The sequence below is a fragment of the Humulus lupulus genome, chromosome 5, assembly GCF_963169125.1.
Source record: "Humulus lupulus chromosome 5, drHumLupu1.1, whole genome shotgun sequence".
NCBI classification, from domain to species: domain Eukaryota; kingdom Viridiplantae; phylum Streptophyta; class Magnoliopsida; order Rosales; family Cannabaceae; genus Humulus; species Humulus lupulus.
In genome coordinates this window covers 63,029,250-63,044,096 of record NC_084797.1, presented here as the reverse complement: position 1 = coordinate 63,044,096, position 14,847 = coordinate 63,029,250, and the positions used below count along the sequence as shown (strand labels likewise).

Sequence of the window (14,847 nt, the reverse complement as noted above, 5' to 3'; positions counted from 1 at the left end):
TCTCCCATATGGAGGCATATGAGACTTTTAATGTCTCCACATCTGAGACGTTATAGAGTTTCAAAATACAAAGGGGCTATAACGTCTCCCCTAGGGAGTTGTAATTTTTTTTAATTTTTAAATAATATATATTTGTATTATTAATATCTTTGAAATATATATTTATTAATAAAACGTAATAGTATATATTTATTAATTAATATATTTATTTATAATTATCAAATAATTAATAAAATATTTCAGTAAATTAAATTAAAACATGAAACTAAACAAAAATTAAAAAAATTTAATTCCAATTTTTTTTAAATCCTCTCTTCCTCATATTTCTCTGATTTGAAGATAACAATAATCACAAAACACAAATACCCTTAATAAAATAAGCAAGCAAACTAAATTAATCCAATTAATTTGAGAAAGAAGTTGAAAGAACAAACAAAATCCATAGCTTGAATGCCAAATGAACTAGAAGGGCACAAAAATCCCAAATATATCATTAAAAAATTACACATTCTCCCTATCTCTTATTTGTAAAAAAATCTCAACCACGCAATAGATAGTCCCCATACTCAGCCTATCCCTGCACCTAGCCTCGATGCAATGCTCCGATGGTTGTTGCACTCAGCCTCGCCTTTGCGCCCCGACCACCGTTGCGCCCATCCTCGTCGGATGCTAGTCCACACCCACACCTATATAAGAAACAAAGAGTGTGTGAGAGAAAAATATACATAGAGAGAAGGAATGAATGAAGAAAATTTAAGGGAAAAAAATAGAATTTCAAAAGAAATAAAGAGAGAGAAAGAGAGAGGGGCAACAAATAGTATGATAAAAAGAGAGATTCTGGTTTCTTTTATTAATTCATTTATTATTATTTTTTAATATAAAAAAAATTGTAAATTAGATATGATGAGAGAAGAGAGAGAAACATGGGTAGATAAATAATGTGAGAATGAGAGAGTAACGAGGGAGAGAGTGAGGATTTGGAGGCATTTTATTTATAATAACGATAACAGAGGACGAGAACATGGGAGAGAGAGTGATTTGTAAAGAAGTGATTTCATAGATTTTTTTTACATATAAAGTCTCAGAATGAGAGACGTGAGAATCCTATCACGTCTTCCCATGGAAGACAAGCATTCTATGTGTGATTTTTTCACTCTTCACTTACAACGTCTCCCACTATTGTTTATGTCTTACACTGTTAGTCATAAACATAAACTTTCAATGAATTCAAAATAAGACATAAAAGACCCCCCTCCAACTTTTACTGTCTTACACCTATATTGTAAGACATTGTAGGGAGTCATTAAGAGTCAATTTTTTAGTAGTGATTCCAAGCCTCCCCAAATTTACTTGAAGCTTCACCAAGATGGAATGAGAAGTGGGATTTAACAATCCTTTGAAATAGAGTTTCAAGGAGAAAATAAGTGTTCTTATAAAGCTAAAGGGAAAGGGGGTGAAATGTTGGTATAAAAAGTGTAAATCAGAGATACTGTAACACTGTAATGACCCAAAAATGCTAATGGGTTTAGTGTCATGATTAGCGTGTCGGGAGGGCATAATTGGATATGTGTGTGATTAATTGATTAAATACGTGATTATGTGGCATGCATGATTTATATGATAATATGAATATATTTATATGCATGTTTATGAGTATTAAATATGCATGTGAGCTCATTATTATTTATAAGGGCATATATGTAAATTTAGCACGTTAAGGGCATAAATGTGGTTATATGTGTTTAATGATTGAGACCACATTATTATGTGGATATATTCGCAGTATCGGCTTGAGGCGATCCTAGTGAGCAGATTAGCGGAATAGTCACAACAGGGTATAATACCAAGCTCGGGGTGAGCTTAGGGGTATTTCGGAAAGTTTAATGTATACATAAGGTTTATCGAGTAATGAGTAAGTATTAGGTGATTAATTGGGCATGTCAGGATTAACTAGGAATTGGTAGGATGACTCGAGAAATTAGTGGGAATTGGGATTAATGACCATTTTTCCCTTAAAGGGCAACCAGGAGGCTAGGTTAGTATAAGGGGAAATATGGCCCTTTTTAATTAAGAGATACACTCATTGAGATTCTAGGAAGTAGCCAGAACCCACCAGAATTTCTTAAACACTCACACTCTCTCTCTCTCCCTTACACGTTTTTTCCCACTCCCTCTCTTGGGCTTGAAGGTCTGGAGTGCTGAAGGAGGAACCTGAGAATTGAGCTCGAAGCCAGGGGGAAATTAAGCTAGGAACAACTAAGTAATCTATGAGGATTAAAGCTTCTAACTGAGGTATGATTTTTGGTTCTGAGCTGCTGATTTTCTGGCTAGTTTTGTTCATGTTGGGGGTTAATGGAGGGAGGGTTCTGAATTTTGTATTTTAGGGAGGATTAAGCTAATCATTTAGGCTACATGGGTTTTTTTTGAAGTGATATTAAGAATTCTAGACCTAGTTTTGGTTTGGGTGTATAGTTAGGTTGAATTTTGGGGATGTAGCTGGGAAAAAGGTTGGAGAAACCCAGAGAATTATGGGTTCACGTGGGCGCGCCGCAACTCAGTTCAAGGGCGCAGCGGTCCGCGTGTCCAGAAGGCCTTGGGGGCTTGCTGACTTATGGGCGCGCCGTGACCCTAGGGGGCAAGTTGTGGCCCGCCTCCCCATGGAGCATCAGGCCGGCGCATCTGACTTGAGGTGCGCTGCGACCCATAGAATTAAGTCGTGACCCGCCTAGGCAACCATAGCCTAGGTTGGTTTTTAGGCTCAGAGACTTAAACCTAAGCACTCGGGACGAATTCTACTATTTGGTTTAGTAGAATTCGAGGTGCTAGAAGCAAGTATTTGTTTCCAAAGAATTTAATTTGATTAGAATTTGATAGTTATCCATTGTCGCTTGTGAATATGGTTATCGTTAAGGGTAAGGAGTGAGGATCATGCTCAAGACCACTTTTTATCCTTCGCTTGGGACTTGAGGTAAGAAAACTGTACCCAAGTTGTGAATGGAACTGAGATTCCTTGTAAATGAACATATGTGTTCTGTAACTTGTATATCTGCTATGTGTGACATGAAAGTACGGCCTAAGGGAGCTGAGGTTGATGATAATCGTACTGAATGCAGCTCGGTCTAAGCGAGTCGGGATTAGCTAAATAACCAGAAGGCTCGGCCTAAGGGCCCCGACACCTAAATATTTCATTAAATATTGAATTATATGTTTGGAAGTACTTGTGTTTATCATTGCCTAGCTTGATACTTGTATTTTGCTGATTAGTTGAACTGATTGGACTAAAGTTTGTTATATACACTTGTTGTTGTCTATGCTTGTTGATTATGGTTTTCTTGTTGAGCCTTGTCTCACGGGTGCTACGTGGCACATGTAAAGGCAAAGGAAAGTTGGACCAGCCATGAGTTTGAGAACTTTGGGGGTGGTGTGTACATTGGCAGGTGCTCGACCGCCACGACCGAGGGATTTACAGGGATTAGAGCTCAAAACTGTATTTTTCCATTTAGATTGGCTATTGTTGTATTGACTTTTGAGGGTTGTATCTGCCATGTAAACACTATTTTTGGGATCCCATGTATCAAACACTTGTTCTAATGAAAGCCAACAATTCTATGATCAAAATCTTTTAACCCTAACTTATCAAGTTGACTTTAGAAACACATTTATGTTCAAATGACTTGATTAACAAGTATTGCACTATTTTAAACACACAGTGTAATGATCTTGGTTACCTAGGGCATTACAACTTGGTATCATAGCGGTCTAGGTTTAAGGGTTCTTGAAGACTGACTGGGCATGTACACTCACCGCAAAAGACAAGCTCGACTCAGGGTTCGGTAACCATATATGTGATTATATGTATAAATGTTTAAATGAAATATAAACACTTTGTCTGCACGATTAATAGAGAGCATGAGATATAGTGATAGGGCCTGGCCCTTGACTGCTATGTGAATATGTTAGGGTGTGCTTATTAGCATTGCTACTGTATGTGAATAATTGTTTAAATGCATGTTGTTTGCATCGTGATTGTGCTTTATGGCTTGGATATTGATGTTAGATCGTGGAATGAATATAAACCTGCTATCATTACCTGACCAGTCAAGATGTTGATTGTAGATAAACTTGGATATTTATGCGTCCAAGGCGATCCATTCGTTTAGCCGGCACCGAGGTCAAGAATAGAGATGATGAGAAGGGTCAGAACCCTTTGCCAGTCCCTGAGAACTGGCAGCAGTTTCTTGCTTATATGTAAGCTAGACTTCATAGTCAGGAAGAAGAGATTCGCCTTCTAGGCAGTAGACTCTGTCAGGGAGTGTTGGACCTAATTTGCCATCTGTTGTGGCACCAGCAGTAGATTCGCCTGAGATTGGGAACAGGTGGGAGCCACTTTATGAAAGATTCAGAAGACAGCATCCTCCAATCTTTGAGGGAGGACCAGTTCCACTGAAAGCTGAACAATGGATGAGTATGATTACCTCCATCCTGGATTTTATGAGGGTGGAAGGTAGTGATAGGGTGGCATGTGCCACCTATATGCTTAGAGAGGATGCCTGTATCTGGTGGGAGGTAGCATTACAGACTCAAGATGTCTCTGCTATGAGTTGGGATGGATTTAGAGATTTGTTTAACCAGAAATATTACAACATTGCCGTCAGGGCGGCAAAGGTGAATGACTTCACTGGGTTGGTTGAGGGCACCATGACAGTTACTGAGTATGCCCTGAAATTTGACTGGCTAGCGAAGTTTGCACCAGATCTAGAGCCTGCAGATGCAGCTAGACAGGACATATTTGTTCGAGGGCTTAATGCTATGATACCCTAAGATGTGAGGATCACATCAGTACCTAGGGAGACGACTTATGCCTAGGTGGTTGAGAAGGCCCTCACTGCTGAGGAGGCGGAGAACAAGATTTGGAGGGAGAACACTGCGAGATGGGATGTTGGCAGGGCAATGCCTCCATTTATAGGGTCTGGTAGGGGCGGAGACCCCAGTGATCAAAAGAGGAAGACCCCTGACACCTCAACTACTGCTAGTCTTGATAGGAGGGGCCGAGGTGTCAGGGTGGTCGCCAGGGAGGCAGTGAGACATAGAGGAGCTATCCAGAGTGCACTAGATGCAGGAAGTGCCATTTGGGTGAATGTCAGGCTAAGGCCTATTACTTGTGCAGGGTGGTTGGACACTTGAAGAAAGTTTGCACGAAATTGAAGAAGGAGGATCCAGGGAAGACAGACAGCTTGACTCTAGCTTGAGTGTTTGCCTTGACACAAGCAGAGGCTGAGGCTAATCCCTCGGTAGTGACTGGTCAGCTTTCTAGTGCTAGCTCTTCATATACTGTATTGATTGACTCTGGTGCTACACATTCATTTGTTTTTAATAAAATGATTGATATATTGTGTAGGCCTAGTGAGTTTTATACTGCGGGGTTTAGGACTATACTGCCTACAGTGGTGCTGGTAGTTTCTAGGAGATGGATTAGAGCACTGCCAGTGATGATGGATAGTAGGAAACTATCAGAAGATTTGATTGAGTTGGGTATGGATGATTTTGGGGATGGATTGGCTAGTCAGATACGGGGCCACTATAGATTGCAGGAAGAAGATGGTGACTTTTGAGCTTGAGGGTGAGGACCCCTTTATTTTTTTTGGGTACTATGCATGGGCCCCGCATTCCTATGATATCGACATTAAGAGCTAGGGACCTATTACAAGGAGGTTGTATAGGTTTTATAGCTAGTGTAGTGGATACCACTAGAGTTATGCCAATGGGGCCGGGAGAGACTATATTGGTATGCGAGTTCTTGGGTGTGTTTCTTGAGGATTTACCGGGACTGCCACTGCACATGGAAATTCAGTTTGTCATTGACTTAGCGTCGTACGAAGCTAGTGTCGAAGGCACTGTATAGGATGGCTTCGGTCGAGCTAAAATAATTGAAGATACAATTGCAGGAATGATTGGATTTGGGATTCATCAGACCTAGCTACTCGCCATGGGGTGCTCTGGTTTTATTTGTGAAGAAGAAAGATGGTACATTGAGAATGTGTATAGACTAGAGGGAGTTGAACAAGTTGACTTTCAAGAACAAGTACCCCTTACCAAGGATAGATGACCTGTTTGATCAGCTACAGGGTAAGACGATATTCTCGAAGATTGATCTTCGATCTGGTTATCACCAGCTGAGGATCACAAAGGATGATATCACAAAGACGACCTTCCGTACGAGGTATGGGCATTATGAGTTCTTGGTCATGTTGTTCGATTTGACCAATACCCTAGTAGCGTTTATGGATCTGATTAACAGGGTGTTCAAGGATTTCTTAGATCAATTTGTGATTGTCTTCATCGACAATATCCTGGTTTACTCTCGTTCAGAGGCAGAGCATGAGCAATATCTCTGACTGGTATTGCAGAGGTTAAGGGAGTATCAGTTGTATGCTAAGTTTAAGAGGTTTCAGTTATGGCTACCAGTAGTGACATTCCTTCGACACATTGTTAGTGGAGATGGGATTAAGGTAGAACTGGCCAAGGTAGAGGCAGTTAGGGATTGGCCGAGGCCAAGGTATGCCTCGAAGGTTAAGAGCTTCCTTGAACTAGAAGGATATTACAGACGGTTCGTGGAAGGGTTTTCAAAGATTTCCACACCATTGACTGAGTTGACACGGAAGAATCTGAAGTTCACTTGGTTAGACAAGTGTGAGGGTAACTTTCAGGAGTTGAAGAAACGATTGATTACTGCTCCTATGTTGAGCCTCCCTTCGAAGGGAGGGAAATTTGTAGTGTCTTATGACGCATTGAGACTGGGATTGGGATGCGTGTTGATGCAAAATGAGAAGGTTATTGCCTATGCGTCGCGGTAGCTGAAGGATTATGAACAACAGTACCCTACCCATGATTTGGAACTAGCAACGGTGGTATTCGGACTAAAAGTATGGCGACATTATTTGTATGGAGAGAAGTGCGAGATATACACCAATCATAAGAGTTTGAAGTATTTCTTCACCCTGAAGGACTTAAACATGAGACAGAGACGTTCACTTGAATTGGTGAAGGACTACGACTGTGACATCTTTTACCAGCCAAGAAAAGCCAATGTAGTGGCAGATGCATTGAGTCGAAGGGGCCCAGGATAGTTGTTTAGTTCGAAGCAATTATCAAAGGAATTTGCAGAGGAGATGGATAGAGCGAGGATAGAATTGGTTGTGGGCCAGTTGGTCAATATTAATTTACAGTCTACCCTCCTGGAGAGGATAAGAGAGGGGCAGATAGGTGATGCACAATTGCAAGAGGTTAGAGGAAATGTCCTAGCTAGAGTGGCTAAGGATTATTCTATTTCAAAGACTGGTTTACTGCAATATAAGGATCAGATCTGTGTTCTGATGGATATGGGTATTATACGAGAGATACTTGATGAATCCCATACTACACCATACTCACTCCATCCAGGCACCACGATGATGTACCAGGATCTACATACTTTATATTGGTGGCCTGGGATGAAGAAGGACATGGTTGAATATGTAGATAGGTGTTTGACCTATTAGCAGGTAAAGGCTGAACACCAGCGACCAACGGGGTTGTTACGAACTTTAGGTATTCCCGAGTGGAAGTGGGAAGATATTACTATGGATTTCGTGGGAGGTTTACCCAGGACAGTGGGGCAACACGACTCGGTGTGGATGATATTAGACAGATACACCAAGTTAGCTCACTTTCTGCTAGTGAGGATGACCTATACTGTTGATCAATACACGGAGTTATATGTGAGGGAGATTGTACGTCTCCATGGGTTCCTAAATCTATAGTATCGGACCGGGATCCCATATTTACCTCCAAGATTTGGGGTGGTTTGTAGATGGCTATGGGAGCTCAGTTGAAGTTAAGTACAACCTTTCATCCTCAGATAGACGGACAATATGATAGGACAATTCAGATATTGGTGGACATGCTTAGAGCATATGTGCTAGCGTTCGAGGGGTCTTGGAGTAAGTACTTTCCATTGATTGAGTTTTCGTACAACAACAGTTATCAATCAACAATTGGAGTAGCTCCATATGAGATGTTATATGGAAGGAAGTGTAGATCGGCCATCCATTGGCATGAGATGGGGGAGAGGAGGTATTTGGGACCGGAGATGGTTCAGAAGACTAATGAAGCTATTGAGAAGATCCAAGCTCGAATGCTCGCTTCACAGAGCAAATAGAAAAACTAAGCTGATCCTAAGTGTAGGCATGTGGAGTTCCAGGTAGGGGACCACGTATTTCTGCGAGTTTTACCATTGCGAGGGGTGAGGAGATTCAGGAAAAAAGGCAAGTTGAGCTCTAGATTCATAGGACCTTTTAAGATCCTACCACCGTTGTTATCAGGACCTTTTGAGGATTGGGCAGGTAGCCTCTAGATTGGCTCTGCCATCATCGTTATCAGGTGTTCACGATGTATTCCATATTTCAATGCTTTAGAAATATGTCTCAGATACGACTCATTTATTGGGATATGAGGATCTAGATCTTCCGACCGATTTATCGTATGAGGAGCGACCAGTTCAGATCCTAGATAGGAAGGATAATGTTTTCAGGAACAAGACGATTCCTCTAGTCAAAGTCTTATGGAGGAATAGCAAGGTCGAGGAAGCAACCTAGGAGCTAGAATCAACTATGTGGGATCAATATCCTGAGTTATTCAGGTAAATTTCAAGGACAAAATTCTCAGTACGAGGGGATAGTTGTAACGACCCAAAAATACTAATGGGTTTAGAGCCTTGATTAGCGTGCTGGGAGGGCATAATTGGATATGTGTGTGATTAATTGATTAAATGCATGATTATGTGGCATGCATGATTTATATGATAATATTAATATATTTATATGCATGTTTATGAGTATTAAATATGCATGTGGGCCCGTTATTGTTTATAAGGACATATCTGTAATTTTGGCCTGTTAAGGGCATAAATGTGATTATATGCGTTTAATAATTGAGACCACATTGTAATCTGGATATATTCGCAGTATACGGCTCGAGGAAATCCTAGTGAGCGAATTAGCGGAATAGTCACAGCAAGGTATAGTACCCCGCTCGAGGTGAACTTAGGGGTATTTTGGGAAGTTTAATGTATACTTAAGGTTTATTGAGTAATGAGTAAGTATTTGGTGATTAGTTGGGCATGTCGGGATTAACTGGGAATTGGTAGGATGACTCGAGAAATTAGCAGTAATCAGGATTAATGACCATTTTGCCCTTAAAGGGCAACTAGGTTGCTGGGTTAGTAGAAAGGGGAATTTGGTCCTTTTTAATTAAGAGATACACTCAGTGAGATTCTAGGAAGTAGCTAGAACCCACCATAATTTCTCAAACACTCACCCTCTTTCTCCCTTACACGTTTTTTTCTCTCTCCCTCTCTTGGGCTTGAAGGTCTATAGTGATGAAGGAGGAACCTAAGAATTAAGCAGAAAACAAGGGGGAAATTAAGCTAGGAACAACTAAGTAACCTCTGAGGATTAAAGCTTCTAACTGAGGTATGATATTATGTTCTATGCTGCTAATATTCTTGCTAGTTTTGATCATGTTGGGGGTTAATGGAGGGAGGGTTATGAATTTGGTATTTTAGGGAGGATTAGACTAGTGATATAGGCTATATGTGTTGTTTTTGAAGTGATATTAAGAATTATGGACCTGGTTTTGGTTTGGGTGTATAGTTAGGTTGAATTTTGGGGATGTAGCTGGGAAAAGGTTGGAGAAACCTAGGAAATTTTGGGTTCACGAGGGTGCGCCGTGGCGCGCGTGCCCTAGCAGGCCCTTGGGGCTTGTTAACTTATGGGCCTGCCTCCCCCCCCCCCCCCCCTAGAGTATCAGGTTGGCGTGTGTGACTTGAGGCGCGCTGCAAACCTAAGGGTTAGGTTGCGGCTCGCCTATGCAACCATAGCCTAGGTTGGTTTTTAGGCTTGAGGATTTATACCTATGCGCTCGGGATAGATTCTACAACCCGGTTTAGTAGAATTCGAGGTCCTGGAAGCTAGTATTTGTTTCCAAACCATTTAATTGGTTTAGAATTTGATAGTTATCCATTGTTGCTTGAGACTGGGGTTAACGTTGAGGTTCAGGACTGAGGATTGGGCTGGAGACCGCTTTTTATCCTTCGCTTGAGACTTGAGGTAAGAAAACTGCACCCAAGTTGTGAATGGAACTGAGATTCCTTGTAAATGAACATATGTGTTCTGTAACTTGTATATTTGTTATGTGTGACATGAAAGTACGACCTAAGGGGGCCGGGACCGGGGTTGATGATAATCGTACTGAACACAACTTGGCCTAAGCGAGTTGGGATTAGCTAAATAACCAGAGGGCTCGGCGTAAGGGAGCCGACACCTAAATATTGTATTAAAGATTGAATTATATGTTTGGAAGTACTTGTGTTTATCGTTGCCTAGCTTGATACTTGTATTCTGCTAATTAGTTGAACTGATTGGACTAAAGTTTGTTATATACACTTGTTGTTGTCTATGCTTGTTGATTATGGTTTTCTTGCTGAGCCTTGCCTCACGAATGCTACATGGTGCAGGTAAAGGTAAAAGAAAGCTGGACCAACCATGAGTTTGAGAACTTTGGGGGCAGTGTGTACAATAGCAGCTGCTCGACCGCCTCAACCGAGGGATTTACAGGGATTAGAGCTCAAAACTGTATTTTTCCATTTAGATTGGCTATTGTTGTATCAACTTTTGAGGGTTGTATCTGCCATTTAAACACTATTTTTGGGATCCCATGTATCAAACACTTGTTCTAATGAAAGTCAACCATTCTACAATCAAAATCTTTTAACTCTAACTTATCAAGTTGACTTTAGAAACACATTTATGTTTAAATGAATTGATTAGCAAGTCTTGCACTATTTTAAACACACAGTATAACGATCTTTTTTACCCAAGGCGTTACAAACACCCTACTATCCTAGAGCCGTTACCATGTGGTTTGAAAATGTGCATTTGACTCGCTAATCGAGGTGGTAGACCCAAAATTGTGATTTAATTAAAGTAAGGACTCATTTAATAAAAATTCAATATAAAAGGTTTGGACATTCATTAAGATCATAAATGAGTTACATTGGAATCCTAAGACATTGCTTAAAACATATTTACAACTCGTAAGTCAATATACAGTCGACCTAGGCGACAAAATCAGACATTTACATAGCTATCATCAAAACTACCCATGTCATGGCGGCTAGGAAGGCCAAACATGTCCGCACCGCTCCATGCCCTCCAACTCATGCATGGTCGGCCTTTCCCTTGCCCTTACCTGCACCATAGAGCACCCGTGATCCAAGGCCCAACAAGAAAACTCCACAAACATAGCATATAACAATTCATTTCAATAAATTCATAACTAAGTAAACCCAACAGACAATTCACATGCATCCATCACAATTCACAACAACTGCCTAAGTTGATCAAGGTGCGTTACCAGGCACCAGGTTCATGGTCCTAACTGAGCGGGTGAATACAACACCCTAAATGGCCATGCCATGGTGGCTTGCATCCAACGTGCTTATTTTTATTTTCTGGCCCTTGCCGATCCCGGCCCTTGCCGCTCAATCTCAACATATATATGACATAATAGTTGCAGACATATACACATAACACTAAACATAATATAAGAACAGATAATCGGGCCATGCCCTGCTCTACGGGAACAAACAATTTTCTTCCCTCGAGTCTTGAGTTGACTGTATAAGGTGATCCCGAGTATGATCCCTAATCCCGAGCCTTAGTTGTAAAACCTAGTCACAACGCAATAATAAATAACCATCAAAACCTAAATCAATTAAAAGCTTCAAATAGTATACTAGCCGCCGGGAGCTGGAATTCTACTAAACCAAGCAGTAGAATCCCTCTTAAGCCCTTAGGTTTGAGTTCCTGAGCTTAAAACCTATTTTGGCTATTTCCTTAAAAAGAGTTGCGACTCAGCCCATAGGGCCACGACACGCTACAAGTCAGAGAGATCAAGGCTCTCTCCTGGGAGACACGGACAACGACGCGCCCTAACCCATGCCACGACACTTCGGCAATTTAGAGAATCGCCAAGGCCCTTTCACGCACACGAGCCGCAGAGCTTGAAGTACAACACCGCGACTCAAGCTCGAAACCCATAATATTCCCCTACGTTTTCTCGAGCCAAAATCACCAAAATTCGTCCTAATCAACAACTAAACCAAGAATTACATCTAGAACTCCCAATCACACAACATAAAATTATAATTACCCTAACATATAACCAAGAATCCTATTTTACCCTAAAAATTAGCATGAGTTTAATCACTCAGGTAAGGGTACGGTTGGTAGATGACTATATGGAAAAACCAGATGAGTAGAACATTTAGCTAATGATGATGTGACCAGCTAGAGTTAGGACTTGACAGCACGACATTCAAGTAATTAGCAGGTGGCCTCTTAGGATGACAGTCCAGTTCGAGACATGTAGCGGCCGGTTCCAATGTAGGGTGTTGTAAATATGTTCAGCTAGTGGAAACCTGGTCATGATGTATACTGAAGGATCTCGAGTGATTCAGAGGTAGTCTATACGCTCATTAATGCCTAGGCTATATTGGACATTTATTATTTACTGTCCGAGATAACAGGAGTATATTATGTTAGGCAATCATATCCCTATGTAAATGAGAATTATTTGTATTAAATGTATACCATATTTATGCACACGGTTACCCAAACCTGTCCATGAAATTATAGTATATAATCAGGGATAATGGACAGGAAAAGTGACTGCCTTTTTATAATACTGAATCTCTGCAGAAATTGTGTGAGAGAAATAATATTGTCTCGTGGACTAGGTGGATTTTAACCATTGAACCACGTAAAATTGTGTGTGTACGAAAGTGTTCATATAAGTTCATTACAATTTGCAAATAAGCACTAATACTTTTATTGGATTTCTAAATCTACTGTTAGTGAAAAACCGCGTCAACAGTTTGGTGCTTTCATTGAGAGTAAATTAGTTCTTAATCCTTTACAAGTTTCATTCGACGTTCAACATGGTGGTTACTCGATCATTGCTTGAAAAAAAAATGGAATAGACTAGTGGGAAAGACGTGCATCATATAGTCTTTCCCACTCAGATGTTCAGCAACATCCTGGGAAACAATTGGTGGGCAAAGACGACACTGAGAGTTCAGCGTCATGCCCACCAAATCCTAATCCGGGATATCTAAAAACCCTCGAGATGGAGAATGCCCAATTAAGGAGCCATCTCGCTAGGGAAAACAGACAGATCGAAGAGGTCTTGGTTCTGTTACCCCCTCTTGCAATCGATGCTAATGTCAGAAAGAGGCAAAGTGGGTCTCATAAGTCCCACAGAAATAACCGGTCCAATCCCAGTCATTCTGTCAGGACTACCACTCCAAGCTCTGTACCTTCAGAGCGAAGTAAAAGAAGTGCTCAACCCACTAGTCATCACAGGAACCATCATACGCATGTCAGTCGGTCGGTCAGAACTGTGACCCCCAGCTCCGTGCCTTTCCGTACATATTCCCAGGAATACGCATCACAACCCACCAGGGCGAGCTGGGAAAAATTCCTGGAGACATAACATCCCAGTGAATCCTCCTGCACCGCGATCAAAACCCCAGGCACAGAGAACTCAGGACATTGGGGTAGAACTGAGGTGGGTTAATTTAGTTCGTCCTGATGGAACAAGGATAGCCTCACCGATAAGACATCCTCCATCACCGGTTAGACATCCTACACCACCGCACCAACAAGGAGACGCTCCATCTCATGGAAATAGTAGGAGAAATCCTCCCCCATTAGTAGACACTTACGTCCCACAGGCACGTGCTGATAATCCAGGTCCTCGACATCTGCCACGGAATGTAAGTTTCGCAAATGGAAGTTACTGGACGGGGAGCCAGCTTGGAGGCAAGTCTGAGAGCGACCTATGGAATCACCTCAGTCCAGCACAAAGTCCTCGTTTCGATCCACATCCTGACCTGTGTGATCATCTGAATTCAAAAATAGGTATCCAAATTGTAATGCCCTACTACCCTAGAGCCATTACTAAGTGAGTTTAAAACGTGATAATCACTCGCTAATCGAGGTTTTAGGTTAAAAATGTAGCTAAGTTGAGATAAAACCCGTTCTAGTCAATAAATACAAAATATTGAATACTCATTGAGAATGTCAGAAAGTTTTACAGTTGGGATCCCAAAATACCGTTAAGAAAATATTTGCAACTCAAAATACACTTCAGGTTGACTAGGCAACAAAATTCAAGCTAATACATAACATTTCCCAAAAATATCCCTGGCTGTGGTAGTGTAGAGTCCAAGAACTTTACTTAGCTAAGATAGATAATAGTATGATAGTATTTATAGCATTATCTTTGTAACTGTGGATTTTTGGTTTAGACCGGGAATTATTTGGACACTCATAGTAGTACTTATAGATTTTCTAAGTTTAATCTATAGTTTAAGAATATTAAGTTAACCTAAGGTTTGATTAATGTGACTGATATTAAGGATTATATTTATTATACTATAAGGTTTAGATATCAACCAATAGAATTTTAAGCACATGTTATGAATGGTGATTAAGGATTAAGTATTTTTTAGGATTAAATTTAATATGGAGTAAAGTTTGAATGTTATAGGGTCAGTCAGCAGCTTTGAATACGTTTAGGGCTTAGTCAAGGTTGTTTACCCCATTCAAACTTAGCTAAAATTGTGTAATTTCATGTTTAAATATTCAGCGTATGCCGATATATCGCAGCTATAGGGGGCGATATATCGCAGCACGTAGATACGGAAAACACGAATCGATGCACGGTCGCCTCGGGAACAGTGGTCCA

General features: G+C 40.9%; 1 protein-coding gene across 2 annotated transcripts in view; it reads right to left on the bottom strand.

Moving 5' to 3' along the window:
* Window positions 1–386: 386 nt before the first annotated feature.
* Window positions 387–14,847, bottom strand: part of LOC133834863 (oligouridylate-binding protein 1-like) — a 30,080-nt gene continuing 15,619 nt past the window's right edge. Inside the window, exon 5 of one of the 2 annotated variants that reach the window (XM_062264633.1) lies at window positions 387–686. The gene's annotated coding sequence lies outside the window, so the exon portion shown is untranslated. Of the gene's footprint in view, window positions 687–11,062; window positions 11,287–14,847 lie in introns of those variants that run through there. The other variant, XM_062264631.1, reaches the window with a different exon arrangement.